Raw genomic sequence first — 20,892 nt, forward strand, 5'->3', positions numbered from 1 at the left:
CAGAGAGGCAGAGAGGCAGAGAGGCAGAGAGGCAGAGAGGCAGAGAGAGAAACAGGAGGCTTCAGTACTGAAGAGTCCACAGAATGGTTTCCCAAGTTGACTTAAATCCTATTAAATAATGAATCTTAGAGGGGAAAATGCCTTGACGAGTCTCTTGCATAGCAAATTTCAGATATCATCTATAAAAGAAGAGGCACTCATCAAGCAGTAAGGCTGGGTAGAGAGAAGTACATTAAAAGTTACGCTCAAATGTGGGGAAAGACCTTGCCTATTTTCAAAATGCAAGGAAGTAAATTCCCTTTTGCGAAGAGCTAAGTGACACAGAAATAATTCTTGTTTGCCCAAGAACAGAAGTTTTGATGCCAGCTGTGCTGTAAGGATTTGAGGCTCACATCAGATTCTTCTACACTATCCCAGGATATAATGATTTAATCTCCACCGCCTCTGATTGCAACCCTTCCCCAGAGCCCAAATGGCCAGAAGAGAAGTGTGAAGTGCTCAGACATCCTTCTCTCTCCAGAGTGGGTCATGGCAATCTGGCTTCTGTGCTCCCAGTCTTGCTAGCACCATCCCTGTCCCAAGCCCCCATGAGCACACTCCCAGTGTTCTGGCTTTCTCTGTGACCAGTTTTTTGCATACCCCAGGGCGCAAAGCCCTCCCCCTTGAGTAGCTGGTCTGTTGGTTTGCCTTTGGGTGAGGAAAAAACTGATCTGCATTTATTAGGGAAACCAAATATCACTGCCCATCAAGCTTTATTCATACTTCTCTCTACTACAGTAGAACATAAATATGGAAGCACTGATTCTTCCTTTATTACTGAAATCATTGACCAAATGAAGAAGGAGGGCATCGACATTAACACTCTCTCCAAGACATCAGCATCCTCTGAGCCAGTTCACACTCCCTGATGAACATTACCACTGCAGCATGAAGACTAAGCAGATGCAGCCACACATTTGCACCAGAGCCCTTTCTCCATTCTGAGCCACTCTGCTAGATCTTCTCCCCTGTCTTCTTTGTAACTGCTCAACAAATAGACTGAATGTAGAATAAAGCCCCCTTCTAGCCCACATACACTTTTCAAAAGTCATACTCTCTTCTTACAGCAGTGGAGTCAAAATGTTGCTCATTGCAACCTTAAAGAAAGGATTTTTCTGGTGATCATGCAACTTTCTTGTGAATTCCCATTCAGGACAGAGACTAGTTTATATATAACCTTCAGACCATGAATTGCTACTGGTTGCACCGCCCAGCTGTCTTCTCATCCTTCCCTGGATCTGGTGTCTCTGTGCTGGAGATTGCAGCGATCATGAGTAGATTTAACCATTGCAGCACTTGTTCATCCTTGCAAACAAGCTATGCCAAACCTCATAGGGAGTTCTGGCTTGCTTAAAGAGGTGAGAAATCCCAGTGAAAGGGCAAACAGCTCGGGACTATCAGCAATTTTCCTGCTCTAGTGAGTTTTAGCCAAGTTGTTCCATCTTCACTGGCACTAGAGTCAGTCAGCCCTGGAGCTGCTGAACTAACCAGGTGTAGCAATGTCTCAGTTTTTCTTGCCCAAGCTCTGCACTGTCTGCAGAAACCATCCAGGCACATGGCTGCAGTGCAGATATGCTTTGCCACCTGTTTTAGGAAACATACCTGTGTTCTCCACTTTCATGCATCAGCCCTATTCATTTGTCACCATTTAAGCAATAAGACAAAGTCTGAGAAGTGATGCATCCTTCTACAGCTTTTTGAGAGCCTGTTTGAAACTTTAACACAACTTACTGAGTCTTATGGTTGGAAATTTTTTCGTAAGTCCCAGCAGAATCAAACAGCTGAACAGGTTTGCACAACTATTTCTGGAAAAAAATCTAGCTGATGATAGTGAGAAAAAGCTACAGACACTCCACCACAATCTCATAACAGGAAGACTTGTGAGAAGCTCAGCACTTGCCTGCAGAAGATGAAAATATTGACTGGCTGCTCTGTCAGATCCTCAAAAGAAGGGCAGGGAGAGCAGGTAGGCATATGCCACTCAGCAAAGGAAAAATATTTCCTTGAGAATAATAGATATATACCAGAGACCAGACAACAGCCATTATCCATTTAACTTTCCTTCTGTTCAAACATAACTATGGCAAACACATAAGAGACAATTCCAGATATGAGTAATTTCACATTGTCACTGTTTATTCAGATAGGGTCATTCCACTAGTCAACCTGGACTGTACTGAGTGCAGCAGCATGCCTGCAGGAACAAAACATGACAACACAAGTACAGGAACTGAGACACACCTCATCAGTAAGCTTACTAGCTTTAGAGACAAGGATTTAAGAGTAAATAGAAGGAGCAAGGAACCAATTGCATGGCATCTAGAGTCCCAAGAACACCAAGAGGTATTAAGAAAACTAATTGAAAATTATTCCTGTTCCTCAACTATTTGCTGAACTATTCATCAAGGTAGTTGTGCTCCCCAGTGATTACTTCACCAAATATCAGATTGCCTTCACAGAGTAGGAATACAAGTATTAAATAGAAGAAAATAATTAAGACACTGCATTTAGGTGAAACAGATGAGCTGAGAAACATCAGTGCCACTATTTAAAGAAAGTATCACGTCAAAGAGAATACAAAATGGAGCACAAAAACAAGGAGAAACAGTTCAGAAAACATTTTAAATTTAAGTATACTGAATTAGAACAACTCATGACAGGAAGAGTGTGTAACCTCAAGGTAAGCAGGATCCCACAGCAGGATGGACCTGTACCTCCATCTCTTCAAGGACAGATTTATCCAACCCATCTCAAACACTTCCAATGACAAAGCTGCAGCAACACTGCCATTCTAAAATCTACCCTAGGCAGATCTTCCTAATACTTTGATTGAGCCATCCCTACTGCACTATCAGTACAAGAAAACATACTACCATCTGCCCCCGCCTCTATAATTATGGAAATATTTTGTTCTCTTCTCCCTTACAGTCCTTCCACACATTCAAACTCATACTTTAAGTGCTTCAGAGAGACTGACCTCTTTCTTTCTGCTGAGCATGTAGGTGATAGTTTCTAGCCCTCCAATCATTCTGTTTCTTCACATTTACCCTCCCAGGTGCACCTCATTTTTATTTAAGCTTTCTGCCTTAAAGGAAGTGCAAACAAACAAACAATTGACATCACCTGATGGGTGCTCAATAAGTTTTTCTCCTTCACTACAACACTTTAATTTTGACAAATTTTCCCTAGCTTACTTATAACAGTATGTGAGATAATGTCAAATGTCAACTCCTGCTGATTCTTTCCTACATGTAATATGTTACCATTTTGTAAAAAGAATTTAGATTGACTTAATACAGTTTGTTCTTGACAAATTCATAATGGATGTTACAAACTTTCTTGTTTCCTCAGGGCTGTCCACAAAAATCCGTTTAACTATTTGTTTCAGACATTTGCAGAGAACAGAAGCTAAGTGACTGATTAGAAATAATTCTCCAGTTCCCCCCTCTCCCTCCTTTTTTTTTAAATTATAAATTAAAAAACACACCTGTCATTTTCTACCCCCCTGGACCCTGCCTGACTCTTCTGTCACCAGAACTGTTTTGTCTCCCAGAGGACAGTGAGCTGTATCATTCTGTGATCACCATTACATAAATTGCCCTCCAAAACGAAATCCTCAGCTCTCCATACTAGCTAGAAATAAATGTTAAGGACTTACCCTCCAAGTTGCTTTCACTAGCTCTGTATCAAAACTATCCACCAGCACATTAAAACCTGGATGAACCATCTGTGACCTGTCATCTTTTGTTTTCAATAAATGCTTGGTAATTAAACTCTCATTAACACCACATCCTGCTCTGAATGATTCCTTGAGTTCAGTTTTGCTGGGACATCTCTGCCGATCTTCTAGCAGCAGGCAAATTACATTTGGTGATTTGTCAGCCTGAGGGAATGAGCTGTACAGTTTCAGGGAAGAAATCTCCTACTATCATTAGAAAACACAGAAAGGGAGAGAGCAAAAATAAACATTTACCTGTATTATGAAGTAGATGCTAAAAGAAGACACACTGCAGCATCATATTACCAACACACAGGTTCTTTGTTGTGCTCTGACTCAATTTAGTTCTACTAGCAAAGGCCATGCAAAGGGAAAGAATAGGTTCACAGAATACCCTGACTTAGAAAGGACCCACAAGGTTAAAGTCCAACTCCTTCAATCAATAAGAATTTAGACTTTGTGTATGAAAGCACAGGAAATGCATTATTGGATCAGAACTGTGGTGAAACCTAGGTAAGCACAATGAATATGTCAGTTGGATTCCCCAGTTCATGTCGTTTGATAAAGATATAAAATTTGAAGAGAAGAGCAAGGCAGGATGTCGTTGCAGAGATGAAGACTTTCCAAGATAATTGTGTTTATCATCTTCACTTTCAGTGACTTTGCTCTTTCTTACAATGCCTGGCCAGGTGTAGAAATCAAACTCATTGCTCTGTACATTCCTGGATCCTTTATTGCCCTATTTTATAGGTAGGAATTACATTAGTAATTCTACTGTTCTTGGCCACGTCCAGCAGTGGGTTGGATAGGCAGAATTTCACCATGGAGTTACTTCTGTAGCCCGAGCTGCACGCTTTCTAGTCCTAGGGACTTATTAATGTACCTGACTGGTCTAACCCAATCTGGCTCCTCAATCCTTCCTGCTGAAGGAATCCTGAAAAAAGCATTGGGCATAGGAATCTCCTCAGCAGAAGAGAAGACCAATGCAAATAAATTGAGCTCATGGAGCCCAGTGGAGCTCACAGAAATACTGAGAGAACTTTTCATCTTTAGTTAGCAAGTGATCTTACCAATTCCATGTCCAGCTTCCTGCCTCTGACACATCTGAAGAACTCTTTATTAGCACCTCAGGCATCTTTTCCAAGGCTACCTTTGAGTCATTTGTATGAGGGAGTTTTTTGTCTTCCTACTTGCCTGTTTACATTTGACCTGCCATATAGGCAGGTCACAAGGGCCCCTCATTTGGACAATTTTTCCATTTTTTAATACCGAATCTCTTCTTGTGATAGCCCTGACTTTTCTTCTATAAAGGCATTTTACCGGACTTACATTTTGTTTTCTTAAAAAGTTACCTAAGCTTATAATACATCATTTTTTTTTAGAAGCCTCCGGTTTTCTCACTTTCTAGTCTACTGCTTTCAAGGTTGTTTTATTCTGTTGCTGCCTTTTTTTGCAAGATATTTCATTTATACTGAGTTGCCTTTCTTGAAATTCAATATTCATGTTCTGTTAATTTGTCTTGCTCTCACTAAAATCTGGATAGGTAGAGACAGATGTTACAGAGCCTATGGATGCCTCTTGAAGCAGGCACCACGCATACTTGGAACCAGTGACAGGTCAGTGTCTTCTCTTACAGCTTGCTCTAGGAAACAGCCACATAACATGTCAAAATTTGTTACCTCTGCACCTTGCCCTAGCACTGCGTCAGTCCAGTCTATAGAGGGAGGTTACAACTACACACTTTACTGCTGTCTTAAAACTGCAGTTCCTTTCATTTCATGGAACATTCCATGGAATATTTCCTGGTCATGTCATGATCGTTGGTCTTCAACCTGAGAAGGAGATTATCGGTATGATCCTATTACAAAACCTCGTTATTTGGTATTCCATAGCAATCTTTTTTCCTTGGAGCATTTTTGTGCTGTTACATTCATGTTACCCTCCAAATACAGTGGCACTTCCCAGCCAATATAGCCTGTTTTATCATGCCTGCAAGGTTGGTAGCCTGGCAACACTATATCCCACTCCTTAACCTCCTCCCACCATGTCTTGGGATGGCTGCTCCATTAGGGCAGCCATTTGAGCCCTACCATTCTTTTGCCCCCTTCCTTTTTAGGCAAAAGGAACTGCTGTAAAACCACATGCATGCTTTGCCTGAACTTTGTTGCTCAGCACTGCTGGTCAAGGGAGACCACAACAAATCTAATTTTCTTTGTTTATTACAATTTAACTCGCCCTTTTTTTCCTTCCCAATCTTTTCAGAGGTATACAGCTTGGCCTCAAGCCATTGCACAGCCTTACAGGCTGCACAGCTCCATCTTGTTCCAGGAACTTCCTCATTTCCCAACATGCTTTAATACTGTCCCTCTGCTCCTTCGCTTCCTCCATGCACTGGGGTTCTTTGCTTGCTTCCTAAGCCCTGTTTATGGCCCTGATAATATTTTAGACAGCACAGGATCCCAGTCTGCTGCCTCATAGAACATTCCTTTATTGGCATCAACAGTGACTACAACCGCTAGCTTCTTGTGGCGCACTGAACAGACCTCTCATGTGATCCACTGCCTCTATGCATGACAGGCAGGTTACAATGCACTTCACACACCCACCTGTCCACTTGCCTGTTCCAGGGGGCTATCACTCACAGCACAGCTTGTGCAATTTTGCCAGGGACTCACCACTCTCCTTCTGCCCTTCTTTTCAATGTTCAGCTAAAGTTTCTCTTGGTTTTGAAACATTCTGGCACTCAAATGGCTGTCGTTTAGGCAACAGAATTGAGATCCTTAGAAATGTGAGGTTTGGCACAGAACAGTAGAGAAAGGATCCCAAGCTAGAAACAGAGATGCTTTTGGCACAGCTAGCTACAAAATACAATAGATGCTACTTCCGCTGAGTAAAATAAGGATGAATAAAAGAGAGTTAAAAATCCTTTTTTGAGAGCAGAGTGATTTTTCTTGATCAATTTGATGCAAAGGCAGCTGCTAAAAAATATTTTATGGTAGCAAGAAAAATGGAAATGGCAACAAAAAAGCAGCCAAAGGCTCTGTGCCTGGTGCATTCTTCCAGGCTGCCACTAGTACACACCTCCTAGCAGGAATCAACTTTTGTTAGCCATGCCAAAAAAGGTTAAAAAAAATTAAAAAATAAAAAAATAAAATAAAAAAAGAATCCTAGAATGCTGGTTTTGAAATCAGAATTTTGATTATTCCTTTCCAGCAGGTTTTATAACCCTGTCACATTATTGTTACACACTACACACTTTGTTATAAGCCCCATTTAGCTATTAGTCTCTTTTGAATTTGTACACTGATTTAGTCATGAATGATAGGATCTCAGACAGAACATCTGTTGTGGTTTAATCCAGCAGCAGCTGAGCATCACACAGTCAGTCACTTACTCCCAATCCTTCCCCACCCCCCCCTGGGATGGGGGAAGAGAATCAGAAAAAAAAATACAAACTAACAAAGCAGAACTTGTGGATTGAGATAAAAAATATTTACTAAGACAGGAAAGGAAGATGAAAGGAGAATAATAACAATAAAGATATAATACATATACACACAAAACAAGTGGTGCACAAAACAATTGCTGACTGATGCTTAGCCAATCCCCAAGCAGCAGCTGCTTGCCCGACAAACTCCCCACCTTTTTTTGTTTTGGTTTTACATTTTTTCACATGAGGTCACATGATATGTAATATTCCTTTGGCGAGTTTAGGTCAGTTGTCCTGGTTCTGTCCCATCCTAGCTCTTTGCGACCCCTCAGTTCTCTTTACTGGCAGTTGAAGAAGTTGACACGTCTTTGGATCTGTGCAGTGCTGCTCAGCAGCAACTAAAACGTCGCTGCATTATCGACATTGCTTTTCTCCCATATCCAAAACATAGCATCATATCAGGAACCATAAGGAGGAAAAGAAAAAAAAAGTCACTGCTGAAACCAGAACAATATTATAGATAATTATTTCCGACCTTATAACTATAAAGGCAAATAAAAATGCCATTAAAGCTTTTATTTCCAGTATACAGTCACAAAGGTCTTCATGAGGTAGCGTCTGTGCTTTTGAAGGCATTTAACATCTACACAAAAATATCAAAAGGAGACAATCTTGCTGAAGAACACATAATCAAACTGCTTTGCTTCTTCATACAGCTACAAGTTCTGCACGTTCTTTCCAAATACAATACAGATTTGAAAATGCATCAGTTTTCTATACAAAAATGCTCTTCCACATGGCCAAGGACATAGCATAGTGCCACAGCGCATTGTACCATACACTCACATACTGTGTCATTCATTCTCCATTAAACCTTCGTATTTTTGTGATTTGTATTGGTTCTGTTTTTGCAGTCTGGCTCCAAGGCCAGTGAGAGCTGTGGAAAGGTCTTCCTGGGATTTCTCACAGAATTTCACAGACCATGCACTTTACATTTATGGCACTTTGTTAATTTATGCCTTTTGTGGGTGTGCCTGTACAAAGAAGCATGTACTTAGAATTTGTGAAATAGCTCCATTTTGGAATATGCAGAGCTACACATTGCAAAATATAGGACAGCCAAAAGGAAAAGATGTTCTTTAAATGATGTAATCTGACAGGGCACAGGGCAATCCATACTTAATGCAGATTAATAAAAGTGGACTTGGTATGAACTTAATAAGTACTTCTGATTTGGGCATGACTGTGATCACAGGTTCTCTGGGGACAAAATATAAATTGCACAGCCAACTCTGGAAAGTTTGTGGAGCTAAGAGGCATTACACACTGGACATAATATTGACTCAGATTATATTCTCAGCTTTCCAGAAGGCATTTTATAATTAATACAGCAATGTGCAAGGGGACTAAGTCCTCTTTTGAATCATTTTGCAGTGTCAGTCTTTAACTTCTGTGAAATTCTTCCTAATCAACAATTAAATAGGAACCTGGCTGAGGTTGAGGCCTGAATTTTGTAAGAAAAAAGTATCAGAGAAGAATTTTGACAACCAAAGCCTCAGTAGGAGGCTACAGCACAAATTTGCCAATTCTAACAACATGTATTCAGGCACCAAACAGAATTAAGCTCTAATTAAAGAAGTCAAGGAAATACCATTTTTGCCCCAAGCCAGCACCCAGAGAAGTGGTTCAATATTTTTTTCCATCAGTCTTTCATTTCACAGACATTTTTCTTTACCAAAGATGAAGAAATCTTAGGCATTGCAGTGATACAAAAAGGTGCCACTGGATCAGCAGTGCCCATCTTTCTGCATCTGTGCTGAACTCAAACCACAGAGTAGATCTCTTGTTCATTGTCCTCAGTGCTGACAGAAGTTAACCCTCATGTCTTGGGAAAACTACACAGTGAGTTGTTAGCATTCTGCCCACACAAGTCCTTCCTGCCACTGCGCTGGGGCATTGTGCTCCTGGCACTGCATCCCACAAACCACCCTATAATGCTGCAGCACTGCGTTGGGTGCCAGCCATGTATCTCCCCAAAACTATTTGATTTCATTGGTAGATGTAACAAGTATTTAATGTAAAACTTCAGAACAAAAATGTATATCTTACCCTTCTGAAGTAAAGATGCATGGGATAGCAGTAATGAAATGCAAAGGTGGTGGGCTGAAACTCAGAGGGCTGAGTCTGTATCTTACTTTCTGTTAGACAAACAAAAAAAAAAATATTTTAACACATAGGAACAATTCCTTATTTTTAAATGCTGAATAGCCTTGTTTCCCATCCAAAACCTAAATAAATCCAAATTTCAACCTGATGAGATTTTTTTTTTTTTTTAATCAAAAACAGGAAGGAAAAAAAAGAGTCACGAGTTTATTCTCAAAGTGATGTGAAATGTGGTAACCAGAAGCTGCACAATGTGAGATTAGAAAACCATACAAAATGGTGGAAGTGTGTATATCAAACTTGATTTTTCACAGCTCTACCAAGCATAAAAGTGCTACTTCAGTGAAAGATATTATTAGAATTTGTAATGCTCTTGCCATGGAAATAGCTATCATGTCACCCACCAGGATTATGGCTGAGTGGACAAATAAGAAAAGCAGATGATACATGAAAGCAGTAGAGATGGGAGCATTTTTCAGAATTAGACAGCAATGACAAGGGAAACAAAAATGACATGTAAGGTCTAATTGGAATTCCTTTAGTCATTTGCAAAGGATATTAAAAAAAACCTTTTTTCAAAAGCACTCTTATCAAGATTTTCTTCAGGAATTAGAGTACAGCATAATTTGGTCAGAACATAAGCATATTAATTTTTCATTCCGGGAGCAGGTGGCAGCAAGCTTGCAGATACTGACGCCAGCCCATGAGCCGTTGGCCCAGTCACAGCTTATCAAAGCCAGGAGCAGAGGGCAAAGGTTTGGACACACAAGATCCACAGCTACAACCCTGTGGCATATACTTGCCAGCATGCTAGTGTTTACAATTAGAAGACCAGAGCACCACGCTTCTGGAGCTGGCTCATGTTCACTCTCACAGAAATGGTTTCCAGATTTATAGTCCCTGTAGTTCTGACACTATCAGGCAGAGAAAGTCAGACCCAGTATTTTCAATTTTCCCCTGCTCTTATGGAGCATTGAACTGTAAATGTCAAGTGCTTCTTCAGGTGCAACAAGGAAGGATCAGCAAGTGCACTCAGCATGCAGTTTGGGTACAGCAAGAAAGTGCTCACCAGCAGAGGCTCCACAGTGCGGAGACAAGCATCATCACAAGGATACATGGACTTCATTGTGATTCTTCATCCTGTTTAACAAACTGTGCAGAAAGCAGCCAAAAGATGTATTTAAGGTAGAATCTTGTGTCTGCTTTTGTTGAACACCCACTCAATCCTGCTCATACGTATGCTATCCCTCACAAGACTACTTTTGGAAGTAGTCACCACCACAATAGCAATGGAGCAATGGGTGTTCATAATAGGTGATTCAGAGGGGGCAAAATCTGGCCTTTCCAATCTAGTAAGAAGTGTGACATACCATTCATGTTCTTAGCATATTCTAATGGAGACAGGAAGTCTCAGAAGTTACTTCTGCTGGGGAAGACAGTTTCAAAGCAAAGAAGAAAAGCTGTTCAAGTCAATCCATCTGGATGCAATCAGAATCATCACTTCACCCAATGGATGAGCAATAATCAAAACTCTCATGAACAGGATAGACTGTTAATTTTCCCTGACTCTTCACAGAGTACTTGAAATCAGTCTTACCCAAATCATTTCTCAGAGGGAACAGGCCCAAATACTCAGATCACAGCATTTATTCTTCATTGATTCCTGCATCACAGACAGGCAGTACAATTGCCCTTTTCTTTCTCCCACTGTTTTGCATGAATTGCCAAAATTACAGCCACTGTGTAATATGAGTAAACATGAGGAAAAAAAAAAAAATCTAACCTTGCAGCATTCATAATTTCTTCACAACAAAGAGTAAGACAGTGATCATTGCATTGGGATTTGCCAGGGCTAAGCCTGGAAAGAAAAACTGCACAAGGCAGTTGATGAATGACAAATAGGCCCTGTGAAACAGAATCACACAGAATCACAGAATCACCCGGGTTGGAAGGGACCTCAAGGATCATGTAGTTCCAACCCCCCTGCCTAGCAGGGCCACCAAACATACACATTCAGATCAGGTTGCCCAGGACCCCGTCCAACCTGGCCTTAAACACGTCCAAGGACGGGGCATCCACAACCTCCCTGGGTAGCCCGTTCCAGGGCCTAACCACTCTCCTAGTAAAGAACTTCCCCCTAACATCCAACCTAAATCTTCCCTCCTTCAACTTGGATCCATTTCCCCTAGTCCTGCTATTGTCAGCCCTTTTGAAGAGTTTACTCCCCTCCTGGGTGTAGGCTCCCTTCAGGTATTGATAGGCTGCAATGAGGTCACCCCGCAGCCTTCTCTTCTCCAGGCTGAACAAGCCCAACTCCCTCAGCCTGTCCTCATAGGGGAGGTGCTCCAGCCCCCTGATCATCTTAGTCGCCCTCCTCTGGACCCTTTCCAAAATCTCTATGTCTTTCTTGTACTGAGGGCTCCACACCTGGACACAGTACTCCAGATGGGGCCTCACAAGAGCTGAGTAGAGAGGGAAACCCGACTTAACTTTAAAGTTCACTCTGCTTTCAGCAGGCAGTTGAATTAACTGACCTCCAAATACTCCTTCCAGTACAACTACTTTTAAGTCAGTTGTTCTGATACATCCTTATTACACTCAACCATTTCTAGTTGTCCCACACAAGCAGTATGCCCAGCAAAATCTTAGTGAAGTCTCTCATTGTCTTCTAAGAACACCCTGATCTATATTCTCAGTTCTTGCTGGACTGTTCTTACTACAACCATCAGGAATACTGAGAGTCTTTGGAACGAAATGAACTAGAGTAGGGGCTGCAGAGTTCCCCTTCACAGTGCTTACTGAAGGGTTCATGTTATTCCTTTGCACAGAGAAGAATTTATCTCTTTGGCAGAAGAACATACTGTTCTCCATACTAGAGAAAAACTGACAGGACATACCAGAGAAAGAAAACCCTTCTTTACTAGCCCTCCCCATCCTTACTGCCAAACAAGGAAATGACACAAGGGCTATGAGCATTCATCATCCAGAGTACAAGGAAAAGCCTAGGAAAACAGATCCTAGTGAAGGCCAGAGGGGAAAGTGCTGTTTAACCAAGAGCAGTATTTGCAGTAAAAGCACCATATTTGCTGCCTACATAACACAGGAACAAGGGTTATTGATTCATCATTAAATGAGTTTTGGGAAGATACATGTTTTTAAGAAAATTAGGAACATTTAGACCGAAATATAACATTTCAAAATAGCAATTTAAAACATAATTTAAAATGTTTAGTATAATTCTTCAACCATTTTATCATTTTGATTGAGACAGCCATATACTCCACAGAGACAAGAAGTTCTAATAGGCCTACAGTCCTGCCCCTTGAATTGGGATCAGACACTGCTACCTGGCCCAGGAACTCCTCTCCAAGCAGTCACTGTAACCAAGTACCTAAGGAAAAGCAGAAATAAGACTAGCTTCTACAATTCTTCTCCCTAAGACAGTCCCACCTGTTCAATAGTACCAGCTGGGGTTTGTCCTGAATCAGAGTGCTTTTTTTTTTTTTTTTTTTTTTTACACAAATGAGGAAGTCTCTCTCCATTGAGCTTCATTCTCTATTGAGCTTTCAGCACCCACAACATCCTGTGATAGACTTCAAGTCAGCTACCTGCACGATTTTGTAAGCTTATGTCTTATCCACCTTTATACCCCTATTTTCTTCTTTGTTATCACCTTCTCACCCGTACAGAAGGCTTACCACACCCTGGATCATCCTTGCTATCCATTTTCTGAATCTTCTCCAGATCTACCACAACCTGTTAGAGGCAAAAGGATCAGAACTGCACAGAAAATTCAAGATGATAAATGTACACAAGAGCATTCAGTTCACTTCCTTCTCCAATACATTAATAACTCCTTGTTTTGGATATGCTTTTTTGACCATAACAGTACCAGACAGTACCCACGTTTTCAGGAACTCATTACAACTCTAAATTAAGCTCCTGAAATATAGTGTCCAGCCCTCTCAGATCCCTCTTCTAATCTCTGAGTTATTATTTTATATATGGATTTGGAGTTGTTTAGTTTCTCATGAGCATCACTTAACATCAACCACACTGCATTTCATTTGTCTCTTTTTTTGTCACTTATTTGCTCTCAGTCTTGTGAGGTCCTTCCTTCACATATCCTCCTTACTAATTTGAAGGCTATCACCACATTTTGTCAGCTCAAAACTGACCACCTATTTCAGGTCAGGTATAGTTCTGCTGAACTGCACAGATCCCCAGGAACTCCCATGGTGATCTTGCTGTACTGTGAGAACTCTACAATTTCTTCTACAGTGCTTCCTGACTTTAAACCACATAAGGATTTTCTTCCTCTGGGGTAGACACAGATGACATTCCGGGAGGTACCAAGTCTGTATCCCCTACCCTGTGCTAGGCTCCAAGTCTGGAGCTTGTTCTGCTGGGCTCAGCATCTCTCACACTGTATTCAGAGCCATATCTCTGAATTTCAGTGAGTGCGTCACCAACATTGCTGCCCCACAAAGAAAACACACAAAGATACAGTGTGTGCCTGCACCCATTCCTTACATACCAGCTTCCTGCTGAATTTAAAGATGGGCTACAAATATACCAGTACAGTGTTAGCAAGATGCTCTCCTGGTGCCAAGGGCAAAGGAGAGACTGTTCTGAAAGGAGCAGCAGCACAGCCCCTTCCTGCTCAGATTTGCTTGCCCCACACTGAGCACAGCATGGAACAGGGGAGAAAATACTGGGGAAAAATACAAGTAAATCTCTTCTGGCAGTTGGTCTCATTTACTGTATGGTCTTTGTGATGCACCCATGTCCACATCTTTTTCCCCCCCCAAAGAACTCTTCGTTTACTGAATGGAGGAACTGGGTTTCACTTAGCAGTTACTCACTATTTTGCTTTTCTTTATTGAGCACAATTTAATCTGTGCTCTGAAGGAAGAATTAGTCATTTCCTCCAATGTTTTCAAGTCTGTCACTCCTATCAGGTCTCTGGGCACATCAGAAACATTCAGATGTCAAAGGGGAAAAATGCGTGCAAACTCTGCCGGGGTTCAAATGTGCAGCTGACTGCTACCACTCCAAAAAGAAGCACAACCAAGAGCTGAACCTGGTTTGTTTCTTTCATCACCTGCAGCACCAGGGAAGATGGGACATTTTGCCCGAGACTTTCACATGTGCCTTCTGACTGGGGGGAAACATTAGAAAAACCTTGGGTTTTGTGTTCTATGGAGTAAAGGTTGCTTTGATGGATAGCACTTTGGATGGATGAGCTCTGCTCATGATCCTGCACTTACACTCCTTCACCTCTCAAAGAGAAAATACAGAAGCACTAAAGCTTCTCAAATCAGAAAGCCACTTCAAAAAGCAATTTCAAAAAGTAACTGGACCTTTTTTCAGCACAGTCTCAGTAATACTTCCCACTGCAGGACTGCAGATCCAAAGAGCTGCCAGCAGGAAAGGAGCTGCTCTCCTAGCACAGCAGGGTCCCCAGCAAAGCCAGCTCAGGACACCCACAGCTTTGCCTGACTCAGTCTCAAAAATCTCCAGTGCTCTTCTGGCACTTATCCTGTGCTGCATCCCTCTCTGCTTCCTCGGGTCCCACCAAGCATCCCATGGTGCAGTCTGGGAGCACTACCCCTTGGCACATGGGCCAGCACCAACAAGAAGGATCCAGATCCATCACCTTTATGACTCTTCTAGTATTTGCGCACCTCAGCCTGTTCTGTGTTATCTGTGGCTAGATGGCCTCCCTCAATTCTGAGTTGATCTATATTTACCCTGAATTTCTTTCAGAAGCCGGCATACTTGCAGGATTCCTTCTTGCCGCCCTTAAAGTCTGCCTCAGGTCTTTGCTCCAGCTGGGCTTTCATCCTCCAGATTTTGTCCTTTAGCATGCAGGCAATACCTTTAGGTCCTTCTTCTATCACATGTCCCTGCTTCCATCTTCTGCAAGCTCCTAATCTTGTCCCAGTCTTCTTGAAGTGCTGTTTGTCAGAGTCAGCCTGAGGCAGACAGCTGATATGGAAAATTACAGCCCATCATAGCTTCTTAGCTATAAGTAACTGAAACCAGCATCTTACAATGAGCAGTGTCGGGAAATTCTAATCATTGGTAACTCTACCCTTCCCACCTATGATTATTTATTGTCACATATTGCAGCCATGCACTGTGCTCTGGCCAGACCTATGCAATCCTTTTAAGCAACCTTAACATGCATTTGTGTTACCCGTATGAATATAGCATTGATGTATCCTAGTAAATACCCAAACTTTCTCTGTATAACGTATTACCTTCATTCTTCCTAATACGCAACCTTAGCCATTTTTACTTTATTTCCATGGTCTTAATCTTCTTCTCCCCCTAGTTAGAACTCATTTTATGCTTTCCAGCTCCTGCTGAGTTCTTTTATTTGGACTTTTATTACATCTAATATTACTTGTCTGTATTCTGTTCCACTTTTCCTCACCTGACCTTAAGCTGTTCCCTGTCTCCCAAGCTCATTCTTCTCCTTCTCTCCCTCATATACATGCTGCTTCCTTGCCTCTCCTTTTCACAGGTAGTCAGTTCTCATCCTCATTCCTCCTCTCAGAGGTCCCTCTTCTGGCTGGGCCCATCTCTTGCTGACACACATCTTGCTTCAGCAATGGGGATGTTTTCAGCTTTCTTTGCCACGGAGAGAGTAGGTTTGCTGTCTGCTCTCTTTGGCAACATCCACTCACACAGAAGGAACACTGTCACTCTGTCAGAGAGCTGGCTCCAATCTGCAAGGACATCCCACAGTGAGATTTGCCCACAGTGAATGCGTATCTAGAAAGGAAGGAGGGGGGAAGTGCCCAGCTCCATGGTGGCTGGCAGAGATGGCAGCCCCCAGCCCACACCACTGTTGAACCAGCAGCACCAGGCAGGAGCCAGCCTGGAGCCCTGCACAGTGCCCAGAGCAGCCAGATGGGCTCCTGTCATGGTGTGGATCACTGATTTGTTTTTAACTGTTTAAAAATTAAGTGCATCCTCACCCTTTTAGTTACTCATGTTTGTTTGCTTTGCTCTGCTAGTTAAGTACTAAATATTTTAAATGGGCTTGCAAGGTACTGCTTAACAGCAAGTGTGGTCACTGCTGTGCATTAATAATTTAAAAGCCCTGGAATAAAAATAAAACCTACAGCAATGTATTGTTTAACCTTGCTATTCTGCCTCTGCACAGGCACATGGAGGTGATAGGAGCTGACTCCTGAGGCAGTACATGAGGACAGCCCTCCTTCTCTCTCCCTCCTCCTGCCTCTCCAGACATCTATCAGACAAGCACCTGCAATACAGACAGTGGGCTGCTTTGCTCCCCCAACATTTTCACTCTGCACAGAGGGTGGCCTGCTCCTCACCACAATGGGAGGCAGGTGGTCATACCAACTCAGCATGCATGCCATGACTTATCAAGGGCCAGGCCATTCTTTCTCATTTAGAGGAATTCTCACCAACATTTCAGTTTTTACTGCAAGTAATGGCTACGTTTGCCTCTTCAGCAACTCTCCTTGCAGATGCATACTCACATTTGCTAGTGTGCATCACAAGGCCCTCACTCAGGAGATAGCAGTAGGAGAGAGCAAATGCCTGTGGGGGATGAGAGCAGGCTTGTAAAGGGGAGCTGAGTGCCTGACATCATATCACCTACCAGCCCACCCAGTGGGGCTGGCACATGGAAGCAGGTGAGGAGGGTACCAAGCCATCAAGCTGAGAGCCACAGAAGCCATTTTGTGCACCCACAGCTGAGGGAGGGTGTCCCATGCCTTTGCAAGTACAACGTGGAATATCTGAGTCAGACAACAAAAGCTTTGCCAAAATAAGTTTCCCATCCTTAGGATTATTTGTTGCTATTATTTTAAGTACAAAAGCATGCTTGTACTTAGATACAAGGAAAGAATGGGGAGGGGGAAGAAGCAAGCAAAATACAAAAAAATATTACAGAATCCTAAATGGAAACCCAGCATTGCCTCAGGTAACCTGGCCTGGGGAGGCACTGCTGGGTAACAATGATACAAACAATGCAGGCAGAATTTTAAAAATAGTAGCATGGCAATTATTAGCACACACATTTGCTATTCCCCTCCAGCTCTGTAACCCGAGAGAGCTCTGTTTCTGCCAAGCAAAATGTAAGGCATGTACTGTAGGTAGCATTAGCCTTGTAAGTACAGCCCTTCCCATACTGTTAAAAATAACTTCTCCTGCCTCTGCACACCAGACCTCAGGGCTGTTTTTTTTTCTCCATGTTAAAACATTGGCACTGTTTTGAGGCTGAGAATGTTATGTGGCCCATTTGCCATACATAAGACATTCACAACATAAGACAGCCAGGTGCCACCATGGTGCTCTCCTGCCTCAACCCATTGATTCTGGCAGCACCCTCAGCACGAAGTCAGCCCTGTGTATAGCTAGGAGGGACTTGAGGCACAGAAGGTGCTCTGCAAAGCCACACCTGGACCTATGAGTTCAGCAGCAAGCTGAAAGCTCGGTGTGTGGAGCTGGTGTGATCCCTCTGCCAGCCGTGATTTCCTTCCTTCAGCCACTCCACTTGTAGGAAGGCTTCAGCTGGCCTGTCTCCCAAGCTGGACCAAGCCTTGGCAACATCTGAATGGACATGCGCCAAAGCACCCTAATGTATCCAGCTTTAAAACAGAGCAATAAACAAGACTAAAACTAGAATAAGCACACAAGAAATCCTGCACATACTACTTCCTTCCCAGAGCAGATGCAGCATTTGCACTGTGCCTTTCAGGCTGCCCACTGGGCTGGAAACCTCACAGAAGAGCACGCGCTCAGGCATCTCCTTCCTCCTGGCTGGGTCAGGACACCCTGCAGTGCTCTGTACCTCCCAGCAAAGCCTAGAAACCCCTCACAGCAGTCACACCTCACTTCTTTTTTACACACGCATTACCACCCACTCACACAGAAAGGTCAACATCTACCAAGCCCTGGTGGCAGCTCTGCTGCAAAGCCTGCTATAAAAATCAGATGTCCCTTCAGAAAGCAGTAGTTTATGTAACCATGAAACTTGTTTTTTTAATTATTAGCATTTATTTACCTTTCATGGCACTCGGCAGTCACAGCTACTGCCCAGATTCCCACTGTTAATTCATGATGTTATTATCAACAGGCAGCAAGTGAATTTGGGAGCCTTACCCTCATTGTGCTCTGGATGCAAAACATTGTGAAGATAGAGTTACAGTATTTCTTTTAAAAATTAAATTAAATTGTCCATGCAGGAACACCAAGCAATCAAAGCCCTTCAAATGAGTAGTTATCACTGACCTTAATGACAGTGCAGCAGAACAAGTGGTACATGTATGAGGACATCCTTAGTTAGGCTGCACTGTTTAGACTGCAGCAGCTTGCATTTGCTCATATAGCTTTTCCCTGTGCTACTTCTAATTCTCTGGACAGATGAAGATTATTTTCCCATTATTAATCATCAAATACCTTATTCTCATCTAAGCCTTTGAACTCTACCCAAACAACAGTGGTCCCTCAGCAGGGTTCCATTTGCTTCACCTGCCATAGCTATTCCTAACTAGCGATCTCATGCTATATAGTTCACATCGATTTTCATTTTTCAAAGGTATTTTAAGAAAATTATCAGGCTATTTATGACATACATCAGTGAACAACTAAGAGGTAATGGAGGAGAGGAAGAGAGCAGCAGAGACACTAGCAAGGCACCTCAGCAGCCATCAGGCGCACACCTTGAGCAGTGAGAGCACCAACCCTGAGGATCAGGAGGAGTCAGCATACCGTCCATGCTGGGATGCATGAGGCTAAGGTGGATCCTGTGGCCAGAAGGCTGGCCCAGCCCAGTGGGAGGTGTTGGAAAGCCACTGAGCCAGCAGCAGGATCCCTCCAGCTCTGCTTTCTCTCTGCCAGGTGCTGCCAGCTTCCTGCAGTCTCCTTCTGGATATGTTTGACATGGCAGCTGCTGAAAGGACCAAAACTACTACTCTAGGAAAACAGAAAAAGGGATGAAGAATGCTGATATACTGTTAGATACTTCCAGAATTGTGTGCAGGAAACTGCTGTCCTGACAAGCCTTGCTGCCTGAGCTGTGAAGGGTGCTGGGGGTTGAGCTCAAGGCTCCTCTTTTCCTCTCCAGAGAGAATCACCACAATCTGTTTAGACAACATGGCCTAATATTGGATGCAGGAGAGTGTGAGGGGTAATGCTCACAGTTCCCTCCAGGCAACAGCTTGTGCAGCACACAAAACCTTCATTCCTTCCACCATGATGACCTCCTCAGCAGGAGGTGCAGTGCTGGGCCTCAACTCGACATGGCTGCTGGTCAAGCACCAATGGCACAGCCCTCCAAGAAGCAGAACCTTGTCTGGGTTTGGGATCCTGGGACCCGCTGGTATTGCTATATGCAGTGCATGAGGCTCCATATTTTTCATCTGGGCCCTTGGAGCCCTTTCAATGCTCTTTGAGAGGGAATTCTAATCAGCAGGAAAACAAGGCATTGCTCATTTCAAACCTGCTCTTGGGGCAGTCACACACGTTCTATAAGATAATCCATAATCAAAGCTCTGAACAGAAAGCAAACCCTGGTTGCCTATTTCATCCTTCTGCAGCACACAGAACCAGTCAAACTATGAACAACTGTGATTATTTTTCCTTGTCTAAATGTGGCATTCCTTAAAGCAGAGAGAGAAGGATTTTGCATGACTAAAGGGAAAAGTATGCATGCATGGAAAAACACATAGCTAACTGAACCATGCACCCACCTGCCACTTGCAGAAAAAGGTTACCATAATGTGCTGTCATCTTAGTTTACTCCCTCGGCCTACAGATGTGTGGATCCATCTCCCAAATGCTTTCCTGTGGCTCTGAAATCTCCTGCCAAGATTCTGACTGTCAGCTACCACTGATTTATGAGAGTTGTTTGCTTGCAATGACTCTTAACAACAGACAGGCCAGCATTTGACAGCTTTTTCCTGTCCCCAAAAGGCAAAATTTGGAAGTATAGTTGGTTGGGGCATTAGCTAGGCTCCACTGCAACACACTTTTGATCTAAACGCATTGTTCAAACTAGGTTGCTTCAATAATTTATATCTTAAAAAACAAAAAAAAAAAAACAAGCTGCTTGTTTCCAGCATCCACCCAAGAATCATTTTGTCCAAAGTCCCAATGGAGTCCAGCAATGCACAGAAGTGAAATATGAATGCCATCAATCACTAATCAAACTTAAAGAACAGATACTATCTAGTGAATTAAACCAGTAGCTTGCATTTAACAGGGTATAGAGTAAACTACATCAACTCTAAACTCACCCAATGCCAGCATATTCCCATATTATCTAGCATGCCTACCTCATGAGTTTTCATGCTTATGCAGACTTGGAGTCATACCAGTGCAGGGGAAACTTCCACGGGCTATGTGGAGTGCACAAAGAAGGGCACCTTTAACTACAGATGTGCTTGTGATAATAACATTCAGGTTACTAGGATTCCTGTTCCTGAAATTGCTGGAGACAGGGAAGTCTTGGTCCTCATTTAAAAGGAAGCTTCAGGCCCTCACCTGCAGACCAAAA

The 20,892-nt window shown here is 42.8% G+C and overlaps 1 long non-coding RNA gene across 1 annotated transcript in view; it reads right to left on the minus strand.

The window, feature by feature from the left end:
- Positions 1-3,035, minus strand: part of LOC122182455 — a 19,591-nt gene extending 16,556 nt beyond the window's left edge. The window contains exon 1 of the long non-coding RNA XR_006179812.1: positions 3,017-3,035. This is a non-coding gene — a long non-coding RNA (uncharacterized LOC122182455). The remainder of the gene's footprint in view (positions 1-3,016) is intronic.
- Positions 3,036-20,892: the final 17,857 nt, after the last annotated feature.

The sequence above is a fragment of the Lagopus leucura genome, unplaced genomic scaffold (assembly GCF_019238085.1).
Source record: "Lagopus leucura isolate 7727_CA_CO unplaced genomic scaffold, USGS_WTPT01 Super-Scaffold_73, whole genome shotgun sequence".
NCBI classification, from domain to species: Eukaryota; Metazoa; Chordata; class Aves; order Galliformes; family Phasianidae; genus Lagopus; species Lagopus leucura.